Below are 21,524 nucleotides of genomic sequence, written 5' to 3'. Positions count from 1 at the left end.
TAAATCCTTCTTATGATTTTTGATAATTATTGCTAAATTGTATCTAAAAATTTTTTTTATTAAAGTGTAGTTGATTTACAATGTTAGTTTCATGTGTACAGCAAAGTGATTCAGTTATACATACACATACATACTTTTTTTTCAGATTCTTTTCCATTATATGTTATTACAAGAAATTGAATATAGCTCCCTGTGCTGTACAGTAGGTCCTTGTTGCTTATCTATTTTATATATAGTAGTGTGTACCTCTAAACACAAGCTATCTCTATGAGATATATGTATATGAAATACTTAGAGTCAATTTAAATTCAGTTTATCAGAAGAACTCAGTTTCAACTTTACTAGACTTCATATAATTTTTCTGAGAAATTTAAAATTATGTTTTGTCCATTTCACCATAAATTGTACTTGTATTACAGTTTTTCTCTAGAGACAGTCTAAGATTACTCACATTTTATCTTACAGTCATTCTGCGAGAAAAATAACAGAGATGACAATGAGGTTTCTCATTTTTATGTTTCTTTATTTCTATGACCTTGATATTAATCACTACTCATATACTTTTTTTTTTCCCTAATGACATTTCCCAACCCCACCTTCACCCCCCAGGATGTTCACATAGAGAAAGGTATTGTCGGGTCTGATTCTTCTCTTCCCTGCACTGAACACACCGACTTTTCTACAGTCTCACCAGGAAAATGTTCCATATTTGAAAAATAGAAAAATCACAGCCTTTAGAGTCTGGCAGACCCAGCTCAAAGTAGATCATTTCTAGAGCTGTGACCTTAGGCAACTAATGTGATGCTTGGATTGACAGGTATATGAGGTTTAAAATATGGCCACTGTCATAGCGTACGATGGTTCCTGGTGACACAAGTAACTGAGGAGAAGGTTCAGCTCCTCAGGTAGATAATGCAGAAGCCGCACCATCTCTGGGTTCTGAAGGATCCTGCCTTGACCACTAGTCTGGGAGGTAACTGAGTCCATGTGGTGAAGACTGACTGATAACATGAGGATGACTTAAGACTGATGGTTTGAATGTCAGTTGCAGGCTAATCAGGACATCACATATATGGAATGATGGTTTCATTATTGGTAAAGTCAGTTTTCAGTTACTTAAAGAGCGTAATAAGTCACATATTGGTATAGGCAGATGACTTCCTTCAATTGTATTTATTTCATTAATATTAAGATAAATTTACATTCCTGAACATATTTTATTTGAATAAGAGGAAGAGGTGATGATAACAATTTCAGATGTTAATATAAAGGCTGATCCACAAGTAAGAACAGATAATCCACATGCAGAAAATTTATTTGGATAATTGAAAAACTTAACAATTCAGTGATATTTTATTAATCCTATGACCGTTAGGAATTGAGGTCATACCTGAGCCTCTCAAATTAATCAAAGACTCAAATGTCATTTAAAAATTGTAATTATTTTTAAAGCAAATATAAGGTTACACATTTCTAACTTTTTAAAAAGAAGAATGCTACATAGAATTTTAAAATTCTTAGTGATTCTTTGTCCATATTTTGAACATTGCTATGTTTCTTTTTATAATACTTTTCCATTTTTTTTTTTTTTTTTTTTTGGTTTTTAATTAGTTTTTTCTTTTGAGGAGCTGTTACTTTTTCTGTCATGGTGTCTGCTTCTGAAAACTTCCTTCTCACTTTTCTGAGGTGTCCTTTTTAATATGCTGAGGAATTTTATTAAAATTTTATAAAAATTTAATATGCCTCAATTTAAAAAGACTCAATAAGGTACTTAATGAAGACCTGTGAAATAATATGGTTCCTTTCAAGCCCAGACATTTTAAAACTATTTAAGAGAATGAAGAATCTTTAAAAATTTATTCCTGTATCTTTTCTCCAAGTGTTCAGGTTTTTAGAAGATGTACACTTTCAGTGAACACAGCAATTTTATATCTCAAGTTCTGCCACATTTTGTTATTTTTATCTCAGAGGTGTCCTTCTACGATCTAAAAGCAATTCACACACTATTTTAAAAGCAGGAAACAGAACTAGGGAACAGAGGGTTTAAACAACCTAAAGAAGTTTAGGGAGTTGATTACAAGGCCCAACCTGGCACTTTTAAGGCCATCTGAGTCCTTAAAAGGTCTCACCTAGGATCTCCTTGAAAAATGGTAGACCATGGAAACCAGAAGCCCTGCAGCACAAAAGGAGAGTTCCCCAAACTAGCTTGTACCTCTTCTTATCTCTCCATCAGAGTCTGTACGGATTCTTGACAGGTTCTCCGTCTTAGCACCTAGAACATGACACAATATTGGGTAGATCTTGAGTCTGGCCTTAGTCTCCTAGGCTGAATCAAAATATCTCCCCTAACTCTGTAATCCGTTAACCCCACTGCAGTCTCCCTTGTCATTACTTTTTAATTCCCCCGTGTATTTGAGCTTCCCTCCTAGGCTCCCGTTCCAGATAAGGCCACTCCTTCGGCCAGAAAGGAGCAGAGCCCACCTTCTCCGAGAGCCACACCCATGCCACGTCACCTCCCTAGATGAGATCTGCAGCTGGGTTTCAGGTGATAGCACGGGTCACATAAACATGAGGAAGTGAGCCAGAAATGAAAACTCGGTCCTGTACTTGGATAACAGGTGACGTTCAAAGTGAGCTTGGATTCAATCAGTACTGAAGCATGAACTATAAGCAGCCTGATACAGCCCTCTGGGATTCACTCTGGCCCGCGGCTTTTGGTGTACTCTACATTTTGTTTTCAGGCATTAAGGCAAAATTGTATAAAAACTTGCAAAATCCCAATCACAAATTTGAAAAACACTCAGTCTTTCTGGCTTGTCATTATTATCTCGAACAAACAGTTTTAAATAGTCAATGGCGCTCAATAGGCCAGGCTGGAAATCCAAGGCAAGCCCTGAGTTGTGCATGGATGCACTAGAATCCTAAATAACAAGATCAAAACCACACTCAACTAATATTGAACCAAAGCGTAATGTGCAACTCTGATTTTCCTACATTGCCTTCTTAGGTGGTGGAAGATGTATTTGCTAACCCGTGTTTGGCTTGGCTTGGATTGTATAAACCACCTTAGAAAAATAAGTTATCCACTAAATGCATAAACACCCCTCCCACGCAGGCATGCTCACACAAGTGTATGCGTGTGTACGCTCACTGATGAAAAGCAAAAATTTTTTTTCCCCAGAGATTTCTATTCCTTACTTGCATGTTTTATGTAAATAGTCAAGGGGAAAAAATGTGAGTTTGATTGAGTTCTTCAGAAGTAGTTCAGCCTCGCTTGCTCAAGATCTTAAACGAAGGCACTACACTGCTGCTTTCAGGTGCAGAATGTGCTTGCCCTGGTCCCTCCAGAACCCACTTCCCACCCCCCACTTCACAGAAAAGTTTGTTTCACAGGAAAATCCAGTTTATGCAGAGCCAAGCAGGAAGCAGCCCCCTTGTCACCATCCCTTTGCCAATATGTTAATAAACAATCTGTAAAGCTAATCTGTCTTCAAATTATTCTGACAGTTTGGCGCCTTGCAGAGAGCTGTCAGTTCAACAGCTTCCTCCCTTCACTCCTTTGGAAACTCTGGGAGAGGAGATGGAAGAACCCCAGCTAGTCACAACTGGAGATGCTTTTGTACCTCCAACCTTACACATCCTTAATAAAAAAATGGAAGTTACCATGATGTTTAAAATAGATGAAATATATGGATTAAAAAAAATTCAAGTCTCTTCAAAAAAAAAAAAAAAAGAAGAACAGAACTGACTTGGAAACGCTGAAGTAGTGGAGGCCAAGTGTAACAAAAGAAACAGCTGGAATCTATATTTAGACGTTTCTACCTGTATGATAACACTAAATTTTTAAAGCTTAGTAAAATGAGGAGGAGATATTGGAAGAGAAAAATTAAACAGGACTAGGATATAGAAGTTGATATTTGTACACATATCAATTTCTAATACTCATCTAATATAATCTCTGAATTCTCTGAAGCTTTTATATATATTCAGAAAGAGAGAGAGAGAGAGATCCAAACAATGAGCCTGGAGCTAATGAAGTTAATTAGTAATTACATATCAATCTTTTGTAAAGACTGAAAACATAGATCTGAATCTTGTTTTTTGTTTTCTTTTTCCTTATATGAAGGAGGATTATCTAAATAATCTTAACAGAAAGAAAACTGGGTGTTTAATTTTGTCAAGTGGATTTATTTTACAAAGAAAAGAGAATCTGTTTTTAATTAGAATTTTCACAAAGTCAAAATATTTAGTAGTGGTAAATGGCAGTTGTATCTTTAGACTCCAGATGGCTATCTCCAGAATGGGGTGTACACTCACAGAAATGGCTGCAAACTGTTCCTTTGGGGTATGGGAAATAAGTACTAGAAATTCCATTTCTATCTTTCTTTTTTCTGTCCTGAACATGCAGAAGGAATTAAGCTTCACTCTAATCTAATTAATGTGCTGACCTTGATGCTCTTAACGGAGCCACTTGTTAGAAAGTCACTTATCACCTCCATGCTCAAGTGTCGCCATGGGAAGGGCGGGCTTGGAGGAGCGTGGAGGCATGCGCAGTGCCCACTCGCTCAGCCTTTCCCCTCCAGTGCCACCGTTTACATATGCCAGCTTATGTGAACCTAAATCGTGGCATCTTTACAATGCTTTGTAATAAGATAAGGAGTATTATGCAAAGTTATGTAAGGCAGTATTTCAAATTTAGTGATGGTCAGTAGCATCTGTAGGGGAGGAAAAAGTTTTCCTCCACCCTCTTGGGTTCCTGGCTGCGTCTGAAAATGAAACCAACAAAGACGGATTGACAGAAGAAGACGGGACACATTATTGAACTTTGACCTGTACCTGGGAGTCTTCACAAGAGAACAAAGACCTGAAGAAGTGACCGGAGCAGGAAGCTTCTATAACTTTTAAACAAAGAAATAATAAATTTGTGAAGAACTGACAAGACAAAGGCTTCGGGCTAGGAAAAAGTAAGTAAATGGTGAAGACGGAACCAGGAAGAGAAGAGTTATTTTAACAAGGTTGGTTTGTGCATAATTCTTGGTCCCAAATTCTCCATCTCTGGTGATAGGTATGTCTTCCCTCCTCCTGGCTCAAAGTAGGGAAACTTTCACACGGGAGTTTTATGATCTGTTTCAGGGAAAAAGGACAAGGGTGGAGGGAGGTCAGAATGGACCGTCTTGCATCCACTGTTTTTTCTTTTTAATTTCTTCAGCTTACGAGATTTAATACTCCAGGTGGCCTCTGTTTGGAGTAGTGAGTCCTGAATCCTACATAGTATCCAGAATATATTTTAGGGAAAAATGAATGCACTTAATCTGTCACTTCAAGATAAAAGCAATGTTTTAAAATTATAAGAAAGAAATTTTTTTTTTCAAAAAATTCCCAAGCTATGAAGACAGAGCTTTGAAAAAAGTTGTTTGGAGATGTTTGCCTAGTTAGGGTACCATTTACCAAAATTTACCTAAGAGTGTCATCTGTGTACATATCAATATGAAGCCACTAAAAAGCAGATTTTTAATCTATTTTAAGGTATTCCAAATAAAGAGTTTAGAGAAGTTTAAATCCATTTGATAAAAATATAACCATTTTACCCTTTCAAAGTTGTTGGAACAAACAGTTGGTAGACATTAGGAAAGAATTTGACAGGCTGAATTTCAACCAAGTCCTTTCCATAACTGCTCAGATAGATAAAATTTCAAAATAAATATTATGGCTTGATAAGTGTAGCTGATAACTTCTTTTTGTATTTGAGTCTTTGTGTCTTTGTAAGGTTATCATTTTCAGCTATGAGAGCCATGAAAATCAAATAAATTTTGTCAACTTCCAACCAAAAATTTTTTCCAACTGTGTCACTAAGTATTATAGCAATATTTTTCCAGAAAAATGTGGTAGAGTAAATAATATGGCTAGCACTTAAAGTCACTATTAGTAGGTATCAATTAATAGTGCTTTAGTATGAAAAAATTTGGAACAGTAATAAATAAGATATAATGTTGAATACTGCATAACTCATCTTTATCTCATATTTTAATATTTCTATTTTGGCATGTGTTTTATGCATATAATAATTAGTAAAATGCATCTGCATGTACAATTAGTAGAACATACCTATTATTTTTAAATAAATACGTATGCATATATTGTAGGCTCAAAACATTTTAATAACAGAGTTCTGTTTCCAGTAATTATCATATTAAGTGAAGTAAGTCACACAGAGAAAGACAAATATATAATATCACTCCTATGTGGAATCTAAAAAAATGATACAAATGAACTTTTTACAAAACAGAAGTAGACTCAGACATAGAAAACAAACTTATGGTTACCAAAGGGGAAGGAAGAGGGGAGGGATGAATTGGGAATTTTAGATTAACAGATATACACTACTATATATAAAATAAATAAACAATAAGGACATACTGTATGGTACAGGGAACTATATTCAATATCTAGCAATAACCTATATGGGAAAAGAATCTGAAAAAGAATATATATATATGTGAACAACTGAATCACTTTGCTTACACCTGAAACATTGTAAATCACCTAGACTTCAATTTAAAAAATTAAAAGAAAAACAATTAAAGGGGCATAATATTCTTAACTTTACATTTTTTTACAAAATGAAATGTAATTTATACATTATGTTGTACAAAGACCAGTGAATAAAATCTGTGTTATAATGTATAATTTTAGAATTTAGTTTAAAAATATTTCTTAATTTGAATTATTGGTATGCTTCCACTGAATATAAAATTAAAAATTTATAATATATTTTTATATTCTGTAGTTCCCAGGAAAATAAAAATTAGATTTAATATTCACTGAAAAGTAAAAAAGAGAAATACAAAAATCAGTCACTAAATAATCTTTTAAACAAATACAGGAATTTAAATTTCTTGTGAAAAATTCATAAATACAATATAAAGTTTCCATTATATATATGTACATTTACTATGTGTGTGTGTGTGTGTATTCATACATATACTTCATGGAAAAAAAAGACTAGAAACTTGAGGCCAAAATGATTTTATTATTTTATTGGTCAGAAAGAAGAAAAATTATAAGAAGATACAGGTCAAAATTAAAAGTTATACAAGAAAGTGTTTAAAAGAAAGAAAAGTAAAGATTGTGGCTTGATGTTAAACGGAATATAAAAGAATCCTTTTGAACATTCTCCTCTCATTGGCTTATTTATTCATTCATTTGAAAAGTAACTGTAGGATTTTAAACTTGAAAGGTGTAATTCTTGTTTTTCATGTCCTGTGCCAATGGATGCCAATAAACACTCCACAACACTTCTCTGTTGGGAGAATCATACGGATAAGACTGCAGAGCTGAGTTTCTCCTAGAAGGACGTTTCACACTGGACCCTGCTCTGACTTGGTGGAGCTCAATGTGACGATTTAGGGCCCTTCTCTGGAACAGCAATGCTCTCTTCCAATAAAAATGACAACAGCAATTTGAAGAAAGCCCATCACAACTATACTGTATACCTAGGATGGAGGCTGGGGTGCATAGAGATTTAGGTGATGATACCAGGTGTCTGAAAGTAGTTTTAACAAACAGGGAAAAGAATTACACAGAGTAGGACTTCCTCTTTTGGGACAATATTCATCTCTGATACTCTTCTCTTTCCCCAGACTCCTGTTTAACCTACGTTTTCATATTTGAACATAAGATACCAATAGAGTGAGCATATGTAAAGATTATGCATTTATAATAGTTAGAAGAAAACATACAAGGTGAGGTGTTATTTCTTCATTGGAGAAGAAAGTAGTAGAAGACTTATTAAAACTATTCTATAACCAAAAAAAAAGATAAAGTGTTTAAAAAGTTAAGTACCTGATTTCTAAAAATATATTAGACAAGAAACAGAAGTAAAAAATTAGATGTAATCTGTTTTTTTCCTGAAGGAAATAAAGATAAACACAATTTTCATGAAAAAAGATTAAAATGCTTTGACATGACAATAAAAAGTTGGGTTGGAAAAGTTCAAGAAAGAAATGCGAAAATGTCACAGCAGAATTTAAAATTATATTTGCAATAGCATTGCAAGAGTCAGCATGATAAAAGCAAATCTCTGCTACAGGAAGCGTGTTTGAGAGGCTTTGCTGAGATGCAGAGAAAAGGGTCCCCAAAATGATGGAAGACCTGAGATGATATGATAATGAAGTGACAAAAGAGACTCAACACCCCAAATTCTGTATTCCCAAGGAAAATACAGAACAAATGGAAACAAACTAACAGTCAAAAAGAGAACAGAATAAAAATCTTCTGGATGTACATCTGAGAACGCAAGTTTAGGAGGCACAACAGGTGCCAGACAAAATTAAATAAAAGACGATACAGGAGCAGACAATACAGGGCCTGGGTGTTGATAAAAGACCTATCAGGCTTCCTCCAAGGATGGTTTAGTTACGAGTAGGATTGTGGCAGAGTTGTGATAATAAATACCATACATAGGGTGAAACACATTGAGTTGGAAATAACTTCATAATAGGTTGTCAACTGTCAAAGATAGTCAACAAAACAGAATGTACCATGCAATGCCATTTTTACAAATTATGGGTGCTTATAAGAGAATGTTATACAATGGAATTGTTCATAGTGATTTTTCTATGGTAACGAATAATGAAAGCATATTTTCTTTATTTTGTTCTCGTCCTTATTTATTGTGTAACAAAATATATATTGCATTTTTAACAAGAGGCAAAATAGTATATCTTAAAATAAATTGTCAATCTGAATACTGTGAAAAAAACATGCTCGGCAGCTGTCATTGAAAAGAAAACTATTAATGTGAATGTGGCCAATATCCCTTGGATTCATCTCTGTTATTTTACCTCCCTTCAGTTTACTGTTGTTACTGTCTATATTTCATTTGAAAAAAAACAGGTGAAGAATTTATCAGTTAAACAAAAGAAAATTGAATTAAGTATAATTGTTTACTAACACCTTGATTTATTGAAAAAAAATGTTTGACCTATACCGTAATGTGTGCAATGTATGTGTAATGTGTATGTATACATGTGTATAGCAAAAATGTACTATTTAACACAGACTGCACACTACTTACAAGATCCATCAGTCACTTCTTTTGAAATTTTGAACTCCCCTTACACAATTTTTACTTGGGTAAAATTTATATTTGAAATTTATATTTCAAAGGCTTTGTAAATACCATCCCAAAACATTTATACTATGGTATATCTCATATGTCTTAATATTTTTCTTTTTGATGCAGGAAACATTCAGACATTTAGCAAGCTAACAAGCACAAGAAACTTTAAAGCTTGGGTGTAAAATAGATGTTTGCATAACCAGAAGTAGTCAAATCTGTGGATAACCCAAATGATCCTTGTAGTCCACAGCTATGCCATTCCCAAATCTTTCTGTTTGGTAGTTTGGTCTGTGCCCTCATAATTAGATAAAGTCAGTGTCAAGGTAAATTCAACACCCATGTTAAGTCCACAAAATCAAAAAGAGATTCTAGGAAACAAATGATCAAATTAAATTTTAAGTTTTGAAGTTTTCCAATGTGATGAAGACCTAGGAAAAAAAAAATCATAAGCTCCTTATTTGCTAATTTCTTGGAGCAAATTCAGTTATTGAAGGTGACTGACACACTGAGCAGTTCCTGAAAGAGTTGTTTAATTTGGAAATGCAGTGAAATTTTTAGCAGGGACCTGAGGGAATTTAATTTTATTCCAGTATTAAACATTCTTTTTTTTTAACCAGATGCTTTTTCATTAACAGAGTCCAAGGCATTTGTCTGAAAAAGTCTTTTCTCATTCATTCTGAGAGCCCAGGAAAGCTTTCACTTTCTTTTTTAGTGTTTCTTTTTCCCCTTTCCCTATTAAATTGTCATTGAGAACTAATTTGGTAATGAGGAGAAACAATTTTCTAACTCAGAAGCTATGGACTCAGTCATTCATCCATCACTCTGAAATGAGCAGACATTCTAGGTTTTAAGTGAAATAGAGTCTAGTTATTCAACATGCATATTTCAAATTTAGATGTGAGACTGAAAATAAGTAGCGTTAACTCAACGTGCAATCCTTAAATCACTGAACATGTTTTATTTTCTCCACAAATATTTAATAAACCACCTGGTAATACATAATGTTACATTTGATCTGGCCTATAGTATGTTTGAATTTTGCCAGATTTTTCTATGTGTATCCAAAAAGACTGTTAAAATGCATAGAAGGAATAGAACCCTTGGTGTTATGTCACTTTAAAAAATATACAACATCTAAAGCAAAAGGAAAAAACTCTATTTCTCAGGCAACTATTCTCTATTCTTTGCCTTCCTGAGTCTCCTGTGGCAGAGTTGAATCACTTCTTCCAAGTACATCAATAGGCAGAGGAGGATGGAGGCAAAGCAATGAGAATCAGCTACCGCTGATATTTTTATATCCATCAATGACCAGGTCATTGACAAATACAGGTCAACACCAGAAGTTCTCAGTTATCCATGCATTTATGTAATTACGTAAAACCACCGACCTCTTCTATCTTTATTCTTTTGATTGACTTGGAATTACTAATAACTCAGACTTTAATCATCCAGGATTCCAAGTTCAGATATATTGCATCAAACAATATAGGGGGGGAAAAAAACTGGGTGGGATTACTATTCATATCTAACTTCATGCCCAGTCAAGCCAATTAGGAATCCACAACATCTTCAAAGATGTCATAATGTAGCAAAATATAAATTCATATTGACATATGCCTAAAGACCTAAGCAGCCAACAGCGAAGTCTGAAAAAGAAAATGAATAAGCAACATATGACTATGTCCAGAGACATCTGTAGGATGAAAAAAGAAAATGCACACAGAAATTCTATACTAACATGCGGTGTCATCTGTTGCCATTCTGGTTCGAGAACAGTGACAATCCTTTGTCTTGTCTCTTGTCTGTATTCATTGAGTAGTAGTAATATTTTACAGTGCATAGAACTTCTGAAACTGGGTGAATTGGGACTCTGAAATATGAGTCAGCTAGGAGTTGTCATAATGAATGGCCAAGTGAATAGTAATACCAGTGACATGCATGTCTCTTTGAGACTAAGTGTGCTCACACAGGTCACAGAACAGCTCTAGCAGGTGTGGCCTTTGATCTCTGCTAAGTAGGAACACATTTAGCCCTGCCTGTAAGTGAAAACAAGCGTGAGATTTTGATAAGATAATTTAAAATAGCAGTAAGATAGTCATTTATTTACCACCAACAATGTGCCAAGGCAGGGTTTTATGCTGAGGAAGCTGCATGGGGGAAAAAAAAAAAAAAAGAGGTAACTTCCCTTAAAAAGATTCTATTTTACTTGGGGGAAAGAAACAGATGATAAAAACAAAAGAGATAATAAGTTTATACAAATTTAAATAGTGACTGGTGCTCTGAAGCAAGCAAATTAGATTAATAATGAAGAGTGATTTTTTTTCCCTAAGGGCAATCTTTTTCTAAGGTTGTCAGATACGGTTTTTGAGCTGAACCTGAGAATCAGTCTAGCTTCTCTGCTCTCCACCCTGTATTTTAAAAATATCCCTAATGTGTGGGAGAGGACTGTCAATGTCCAAGAATTTCAGTAGAATTCTCTGTCTAGAACTGCATTCATTTCTGAGCTTGGTAAATGAACCCAAGGAAATGATGTATGATAATTATACAAACTCTGTGCTGAGCACTTTGTAAGGTCCTTTATATATATTTTGTATAATCCTTACCGGGATGACATGAAATAGATTTTATTATCCTTGTTTCTCAGAGAACACTGAGGCTGGGAGAGGTGTAGTGACCTGCCCCAGGGATTACACAGACAAAACCAGGATTTGAACCGGGGGTCCGACCCCTAAGCTTGAATTATTTCTGATATTCTACGTTAATCATTCTATTCCACACAAATCATTATCCACAAAACTTTGAAGAATGGATCTGCATTTTTTTTTGAGTTAGCACTGTTGTTACCGTCCCTAGGTCCTCCTCCCGGCCGGTGCACCATCCTCAGTTGCTCTGAGTGATGATAGTGAATTTCTGTCAACAGCATCCCTTCTCCAAATACTTGTTGGGCGGCCTGAGTTGTCTTGCTTGAAAATGTCTGGTATTTTATGTTCCCCCTTTTCCCAGGAGGAGGCCCACAGCTAAAAACAGAATGATTTAGGGTACAGAAGGTGACAAGAAGAACTGCTCTGGGGAGGAGGATATAGTTCAGTGGTAAAGCGCATACCTAGCATGCATGAAGTCCTGAGTTCATTCCCCAGGACCTCCATTAAAAAATAAATAAATAAATAAATAAACCTAATTACCTCCCCCTCTCCACAAAACAAGAAGAACATCTCTGGGTTGTCCCAGACGAGACCTCAGCTGATCACATATTTGCCTAATTCCCTTCCCTGTTTTCCATCTTGTTTCCCTCACTTACAGTTTCTCCTGAGAGCTGGTCCTCAATAAATCATTGCAAAAGAATTTTGGTCTCAGGTTCTGCTTCTAGGGAACCTGACTTAAGACATTCATTCAGCAAATATTTATTGAACACCTACTTTGTGTCAGGTTTTGAGCTCATCTCCTGGGATTCAGAAATCAATATACCATGATTCTTTCTTCCCGGGACTGGCTTTGGGGGAGGGACAGTTGGTAGACAGCTAATGAAATATGAAAAAGACCATAAGGGAGATGCTCTATCAAAAAAAAAAAAAAATGACACAGGATCAAAGAAAAAGAGCACAGTGAGCTGTGCCTGGAGCGGAGAGAAAGGTGAGAGATAACCAAAGACTCTGCAAAGACTATCATAAATGATAAATAGGAATTCATCAAGTTGATATGTGTCGAAAGCGTTTAAAGGAAAGAGGGATGGTCCTGCAGAAAGACAAAATGATGTGAAAAAACAAGGCAAGCCTGAAAGACTCTCAAGCCATTTTGCAAATATGTGTTTTCACATAAGACACATAATATGCTGAAGAGTTTGGATCGTACAAAATAAAAATTATCAAAGGTGCAAAGGAAAATGCAAAAGCTGTAAAGCTCACACACACACAGCGTGTCTTCTGTGAGTACTGGATCTTCTATCTGTGTGAATTTAATTGCTGACTTAAGACTGAACGGTATTTTATAAAGTGTAATTGATTAATAGGGAGATATACATTTCCTAACTCTGTAGTGTGACCAGAATTATATTAGTCAGAGGCTTCCTAACTCTCCTATTTATCACTGAGTAGACTGCATTTTCAGAATGTTCTGCCTGCTACTGCCTGAATATGTGTGTAGAAGTTTGCCACTGTGGGTCTATAGCAAGAATGCTTTTATAAACTTAGCACAAGATCACATAGTTGCTAACCAGGCACAGTTCAAGTTATCTGTCATGTTCAGTTATTTTTATAGTCAAATGTGCATCACTTGACCATGTGAATCGGGCAGTGATTTGATTTGTTCATTATGAAGGCTAAAAATAACCCACTGCAGTGAACTATTTCCTTTAGTCATTAAATTATGACCATTTTCCCATTGTTGCTTTTCATTTTATATATGAAGCAAGGTCAGCACCGAGGAAAAATTATGAAGCATGCAATATCCTTGTTCACTTCCCTGCCTCTAGGAGTCTTTAACCAGGCAGCTAGTTGTTTTACATTTTTTTCACTTCCCTCTACTTTTATCTAAATACCATGCCCAGACTTCAGGAATGGCAGAAGGAAAGCCGTCAAACTGACACGATGTGTGAAGGGCTGATACGCCTGGAGGTTCCCATCCCAGGGGTAAGCAGGATTGGGAATGGTACAGTGAGTCTCAGAGCGCCCTGAGATAGTAAGTTTACATGAGCCGTTTCGTGTTCAAGACCACAAGGGAAATTCCACATTTCCTCGTGGTAACGCTACACAGGCTATTTGATAAGTAGGTTTCATTTAGTTGACAAAATCTTTCAAAACACAAAACCCACATGACAGAAAGGCAAAACAACAACAACAACAACAAAAAACAGTGGTGGTAGTAATAATCTTTCATGCAAAAGAATATGAAAACAAATATACGTATGTATATGCATGACTGGGACATTGTGCTGTACACCAGAAATTGACATGTTGTAACTGACTGTACTTCAGTTGAAAAAAAGATGAGAAAAACTCTATAATGGGAAGATCATTAGCCTTGTAACCTGAAGAATGGGTGTATCCCAGCTCAGTCACTTATCAGATCTGTGGCTTCATGTAAGTCCTATCATGTCCCCTCAACTTCATTTCCGCCCTCCTTCCTAACATGACAATGGTACCACTCACCAAACCTGTCCCACTTAGTTGTAACAAGGATTAAATGAACTCAAATGCATTTATTTGATATACTGGAAAGCTCATGGCAAGTGTTATGATCCATCCAAGGCTGTAACTTTGGCTGCGGTCTCACTTAGGGACGATTCCCTCCTGCCTGGGGCAGAGCTCTGTGCGGTCATGTCTGTCTCATGAGCAAGACATATGTCATGTCTTGGGGGATCACATAGTCTACCAAAGCCATAGGTCAGCCCCAGTGGAGGTTTAGGAGGATCAGTGTTTAAGCTGTTTAAAAAACTCTTGCTGATGTGTATAAGAGACTTTATATTAAAACATTCCAATGAGAATATGCACCCAATTTCTTTTTTTTACCAAACATTTTTTTAAAGTGGCTGTGCTGTATAATTCACATAAACATCCACATTCCTTTTGGCAAAACATTGAGTCAATTTGAATATTCCAATCTCCTGTTCTATTTTATCAGCATGCCCAGAGGAAGAATGAGAAGTGAAGTCTGTCCATATATAATTCTTAAAACAGAAAATATTTTTTTCAGGTTAATTTCAGGCATAAGTGTCTAAATCATCCTCATGCAGTTGCACTCTGTGTCAGGTACTGGGTGATTTTAATGCATCTCTTCATTCCCTCGAGTCTGTTTTATGCAATTTCAGATAGCCTCCTGACTTTTTTTTTTGTTGTTTTGACAAGATGAATAAAATGCACTTTATGACCAAATCCATGTATGTTTTGGACTGCCTCACTCAGAGATGCTTGGGGGAACTTAATCAAGAGAGCTTTTATAGAGTTTAATACAAAAAATAAAGCTGAGAAAGTAAGCACTGGAAATAAATTACCTTGAAAATGGAGTAAATCCTTTTTATCTGTCTGTCTATATTTAATTTTTCTCATTTTCACATGAAAGAGGATGCTGCTTTAAAGAAAAGGACTATCTCAAGGTTTAACATACTTATTCTGATTTCTAAGCACTGGGATAATGTCATTGCTATCATTATGGTCTTTTATTATTCACCACCTGCATCATTACTTCTGCCTCGGTTGTTTTTAAACGTTTGCTGTAGCAATGTTCATATTTTCAGTAAATCGCCAATATTCCTGAACCACACCATCTAGGTTGTATGCGCAAATTAGAAGACATGGACAGAAAGAGTCGGTTGCAGTGACAATCTACATTCCCCTAATAGCTTGCTAATTGCTCTACCCTGAGAACTGAATCTGAGGCCATGACAGCAACAGAGTTTGAAATCATAAGCCAGAGAGGAAACTAGAGACAGCCTGTGTTTTTCTAGAGATAATTCCAAGAATGTCCAAGCCTACTTTTTCATAAGTATCTTCTGAGTTGTGTTCTTTTTACCTGTGGGAGAACTACTGCTATTGTTAAGAGTTCTGAAAATTCAGAGCAACTTTGTATCTTTGTCTTGCCTTCAAAAGAGAAGAACTCTTCTTTGTAGGAGCATCTTCAAATCAGGGCTCAGACTCCCCAGTACATAACTCCACCTGGGCTAGAGAATAAAGCATTGTCATGCCGTGACATTCCACGTGGTTTCACCTTATTTAGTACTTTAAGCTTCAGTTTCACTAGAGCCGGGGTCTGCAGATTTGAGTTTTTCTTTTTTTTTTCTTACCAACAGTTTCAGTCCTGGTTGCCGCCCATGGTCCTAAACATTCACCAGAAGAGGCAGCCTTTGGATGAGAAACACTTCCTGGACTTTGAGGCTTGCTCTTATTAAAATTCCAGCTGCATAAAATGGCAAGGGAGGTAATTCAAAAAACAAGCTCCTCCCTGAAACCAGCTTCATCGGGGAACAGTTCAGCACCATTGCTGTAATTTACACCCCTGTCTTTATAAATCCCTTCTATATCATTTTCTGTTTAGTTTAAAAGCCTAATGTGACATCTGTTGAATTAGACCTGAATCCCCGGGCCATGGTGTTCGGCTCACATCTGCCTTAAGCACTGCGTGGGAAAGCAGCCGCCACCAATGTCAATGGAGCCCTATAAAGATTAATGGGGCACCTGAAAAGCAACAAAGACTTTGAGTGATTTCAGGGATTTCAGACTCCAGAAATCAATTTCCTTGAAAATGCCCTTGCTAATTTAACTGATAGTATTTGACACCCCTCTTGCATACTACAAGCTGTAAGTAAGTGTGAGAATAAGGACTTCATTTTGACCCAGGGTAGAAATTAATTTACGTGAGTAAGTATGTTATGTTTCAGCACATGTATGTACATGTGTATGAGCCAGTGTGGAAATCAAACACAAGTTTTCTCAAAATCAAATTGTGCATTTCTCTATAAATATTTAAAGAATAATCAACCCTTTCTGGGATGGAATCATTCAACTTAGACAAACTTAAGGAAAGGTTACTGCCTCTCATAGCTTACCGGCATCTGTATGAACAATGCTTGACTACATCCTTAATATTTTGGTGCCAGATTACTGAAACAAGACAACTTTGTGATGTCAGTAAAAAGAATTGTATTAGGGTTTCATGACATATTGATAAATGCCTAATTTAAATTAAAAACTCATAATAGGAGAGAAAAAAAAACACAAAATTGAGTGTCCTGTGGAAGTTTTTCAAAGTATTTAAAAGTTTGGATCCATCTCTTTAAGTGTTTCAAGTACACTTTGCAATTATTTAGGAATAATTGTTGTCATTTCAACTGCATAAAATGAGGATCTTGTGATTTCAAGTGGAGTTCTTCATAAGGTCTTCAAAAAAAAATCTGTATTTAAGAGATTTTTAGTTTTATTCTAGCACCTGGGTTTAGTAACTGCCTCTTCTAATATTTGTGAAAACCTTATGAAAAGACAATTTGAAATGAAAAAGTGGAGAAAAACAAAGGAGAAACCTAAAGCTTTTGAAGCCTGCCGACTCTTGGCAAGTATCCTTTCTGAAGTCTCACTGATCCCTGATTTGAGTTCCCGGGTTTAGTAATAAAATATGACATGATTTCTCACTCTGGTGCAGGGCAATTTACTGCAAGAGAAAATGCAAAATCCTGCCTTGTGTAAGGTTCTGACCTATTCGGAGAATTCATGAAGTTCGTCAAAACTGCCTATTACAACTCAGAGCTCCCCATTTTCAATTTCGTTATGACATGAAACTAACAGAGTGTGATTGAAGTGGCTCGCGGTCCTGGGGAAGTAAGGCGTTGACTACTGAAGCAAGTCTGCGGAAGTGGCTTTACAGGACCTGGTGCCCGCCCTTCTCTCCCGTGCACATTACACATACACTCACAGGGCAGTTTCTCCCGCTTCTGTGATCAGCGTGGCTTCTGTGTTCAATTACACCATGCATGTCACCATTGTCCGCAGCCCAGCGCATCAAGCTTTCCCAAGCAGCAAATCTACCAAAGTCCTTTGGTCTTTTTTTGCTTCTTCTAAAGCTCCCTTGACTTGACTCTACCGATAAAAAGTCAATGGCAACATTTTGAAGGTGGGGGAAGAAGGAAAACATTTCAGAGCGGCTAGACTTAGTAACTTGTAACATTAGAAAAAGATGCCAAAGGATTGATTGTTGGAAAGGCAAAGAACAAGAGCAAAAACCTTCACATGGAACTAGACCATAGAGAGACCGAACGAAGGGAGAAACTGGGGCGTTCACAACCACGTGCGGGTGAGATTTAGGAAGGCAGATGTCACTGCTGTGATAGACAGAAAGCAGCCTTGCCAACAGGACATCACAACATCATGGCCTGGGGAGGGAAAGGGCCACCGCGTGCTGCTCTGCTCACGTCATTACCAAACGCCATGTCAGATGAGGAGTTACGTTGATGTTAATCCTCATCCTTCTCATCCACGATGGCTCACACTGAGTTCAAGTCACACCCAGTGTTCCTCAGGGCCTCAGGTCACAGCTCACTCTTCAAGTGCCAGGCTTAATTCAGAAATGGAGCTATCACAAAATCAGAGCATGCCTTTCTAGATGAGCCAACCCAAAATGGAGATTGCTGCCAACAAACGATTTCGGTTCACTAAGACAGTTCTCAGGGCCTAATACACTTGGACCCTGAGAAAGATGAAAGGGCCAGTGAAGGTCTGGCCTTTGAACTACTCTGACACCGACCAGATTTCTACTCTGTGAAACAAATGTATTCACTCTTCTGAATTCATTCACAAGCCGCTTTACATCAGTGATAAGACAAATTCAAATTCAGCATCACAGAATCCAAACCTAGGCACTTTTGCCGAGACACTTAACAAGCCTGATTTTTATCTTTGCCCCTTCCTTCTAGAACATCTAGAATGAAACATAAATTAGAGGAGAAGAAAAAGAAGACTTTATCACATATTCAGTAACCCTTCTGAAATTTTGTTATCTTTTCAAGTGACAAGAATACAGACTGGTCTTCCATCCTCTGCTTTGCTGGCTGCTTTCCTGGGGCCGGGGCCAGTGATCCAGCAGGAAAATGACTGTAAATGAAACACGATTGTGCTCAACCTCTGGGAGAAGTGATCACCGATTACAGTGGAACCACAGGAAACGTGCTCCAGTAGCTAGAGACGTTTCTGGATTTCTGTAACGTGTTTTTCTTGTTTTCTTTCTTAACCAGACCTCGTCCTAACACCGAGAATGTTTCTGTGCGTTCTTTGTGATTTCCTTCTTACCTGTACACAGCCACGCCCCCCAGCATGCGTCAGTCTGCAGACTAAACTGTTTTAAGAGACTGTGGAATACATGTTCCTGGAGAAGTTACGACTGCAGTCAGTGTGAGCTAGCTAGGGGTCTCCCTACCCCTCTTGCATATACTACTGTGGGTTTTGGCTCCTTTATCCTTTTCTTGGGCCTCTCTTCATTGTTTCAAATACATCACTTTAAGGTCTCAGGTTTCTCAGAAAAGACATAAAAGCAGGAAAGGTGATCAGGAGGATGGAAAGGGGCACAGAGGTGTGCCAAAGGCCTCTTACTTTCAACTGCTACTGGAAGCTGTGCCTTATGTGGCCAAAGGTTTGGTTCTGACCTGGCGTCTGAGCTAATTATTTCTGTCCCTCAGGGAACACACTAGGGATAAAACATCCTCTCACCAGTGGTGAGGCTTTCCACCGGTGGCCTCAGAGGGCCCGAGGTGGCTTGGAGAGATGGAGTACCTGTAATTTGGAAATTTGGCCCAAGAAAGTGCTCCCCACATCTGGAAAGACTGCCTGGATAAAATGCTTACGAGTTTAACACAGATAACGTTCTCTGCTGTCATTTTACCTGTTTTTCCACTTATTGTACGTTACCAAATGGTAACTGAATATAAAAAATACAATGTGTTGCTTTCTTATTTCAAAATAAAAATTGTAGCCCAATACACATATTACAAGCAATGCTTCATTTAAGAATAAAGAAATGATTTTTTAAAAGTGTTGTAACGAACCCAGTCACATAGATAGCTTTGTTATTTCTTCCGGAAAAAAATCTCAAGCTTAGGAGTTAAAGTAAAAATGGTATTTCAAAAGATGTCTACTCAGTTGAATTTGTCATCAATCCTCCATACAAGTATCTATGTGTATGTGCCTGTATATTAAATACAACGTAGCAATTGGATACGAGTAATTTTAAAATATGAATGAATATAGTCTTCGACTTAGGACAGTTTGATTTACAGTTATTCCATTTTATGATGGTGCAAAAGCAACTCAGTAGAAACCATAGTTTGAATTTTGAATTTGGATCTTTCCTGGGTTAGTGAAGGGCAGTGCAATGCTCCCTCGTGATTCTGGGCAGCTGCAGGAGCCGCAGCTCCCAGTCAGCCAGGAAGGGAAACAATCAATACTCTTGCAACCATTCTGGATCCAGACGAGCATTCTGTTTTTCGCTTTCAGTCCAGTATTCAATAAGTTCCATGGGATACTCAACACGGTATTATAAAATAGATTTTGTGTTCGATGACTTCCCCAACTATAGATGAGTGTAAGAGTTCTGACCACGTTTAAGGTGTAAGCTGTGATGTTTAGTCGGTTAAGGGTATTAAATGCATTTTTTCAGCTGAAGATGGGTTTTTCAGGATGTAACCCCATAGTAAGTTGAGAGAGATCTGTAGATATAACTCGAGTCTCCTTATGAATGAATTTGTATTAATATCTAACTGAAATTCAGGAATCGTCTTAATATGTTTATATTTCTTTGTTTATGAGTTATTTGCTCATCCCTTTGATTTACTGATAAATTCTTCACTATTTTTCACTCTTTGGTGGTAAAACTAAACAAAGTACTTTATATTAGCAACTTTTAGAGGGAGGAAAAATATTGCAAACATTAGGGAAAATGTTACAACACTTTTCCCTGAAGTTCAATTGCTACTATTATACGAAAGGTACATAATATTGTTAACTTTCAAAACCCACAGACCCACAGAAGCTAATTAATAACATCTATCACTATGCTTATTAATATTATACTGGCCAGGAAGAGTTAAATACCTTCTAGAGAGCCCCAGCAAGTAATTAGGATAGTGAGATAATTAAAGTAATTATATATTTATGCACAATGGAATATTTGGTAGGGAATAAAATAAATTCAAGGCATTTTAAATTAAGCCTTTTTGGTGATTTCTGCTACAAATTCATAGTGAAAGTTTTCTGTTGGAATTCTAAACTTGCTGTACAATGTCAAAGTTTGTGTATTCCCACTAGTACTCTGCTGTATAGCAGGACTCACTATTTTAATTTTTGAAATTAATCTATTTTCTGTGATGACAACTGTATATATATATTGATTAAAAATAGTGTATATATATATATGATTAAAAATAGTCTTCTTTACCTTACTTCCCAATCCTATTGGATCTCAACATATTTGAACAGGTTGAAACATCCAAAACACCATGCATGTGTATACATGCACACATTCACATTTGCTATAGAATTATAATGATTAATTTGTAAATACTAGCACTGTTTTCAGTATTAAAATCTAAAAATGTTAACCATCTCTTTTTTTATCTTTTATTTTTATTTATGTATTTTTTATTAAAGTACAGTCAGTTACATTGTGTCAGTTTCTGGTGTACAGCACAGTGTCCCAGTCGTGAATATACATCCATCTATTTATCTTCATATTCTTTTCCATTAAAGGTTATTACAAGATTTGAACATAGTTCCTTGTTCTATACAGCAGAAACTTTTTAAAATCTATTTTTATATATAGTGGCTAACAAAAATGTTAACCATCTTTTAACCTAGAAGGGTGTATTAATATTACATGTATTTGCCCTCCCCAATTTCTACAGATCTGTCCCTAAGCCAAGACTAAAGTTGTA

Source organism: Camelus ferus, chromosome 24, assembly GCF_009834535.1.
Source record: "Camelus ferus isolate YT-003-E chromosome 24, BCGSAC_Cfer_1.0, whole genome shotgun sequence".
NCBI lineage: Eukaryota > Metazoa > Chordata > Mammalia > Artiodactyla > Camelidae > Camelus > Camelus ferus.
Note: the sequence above shows the minus strand (reverse complement) of the source record.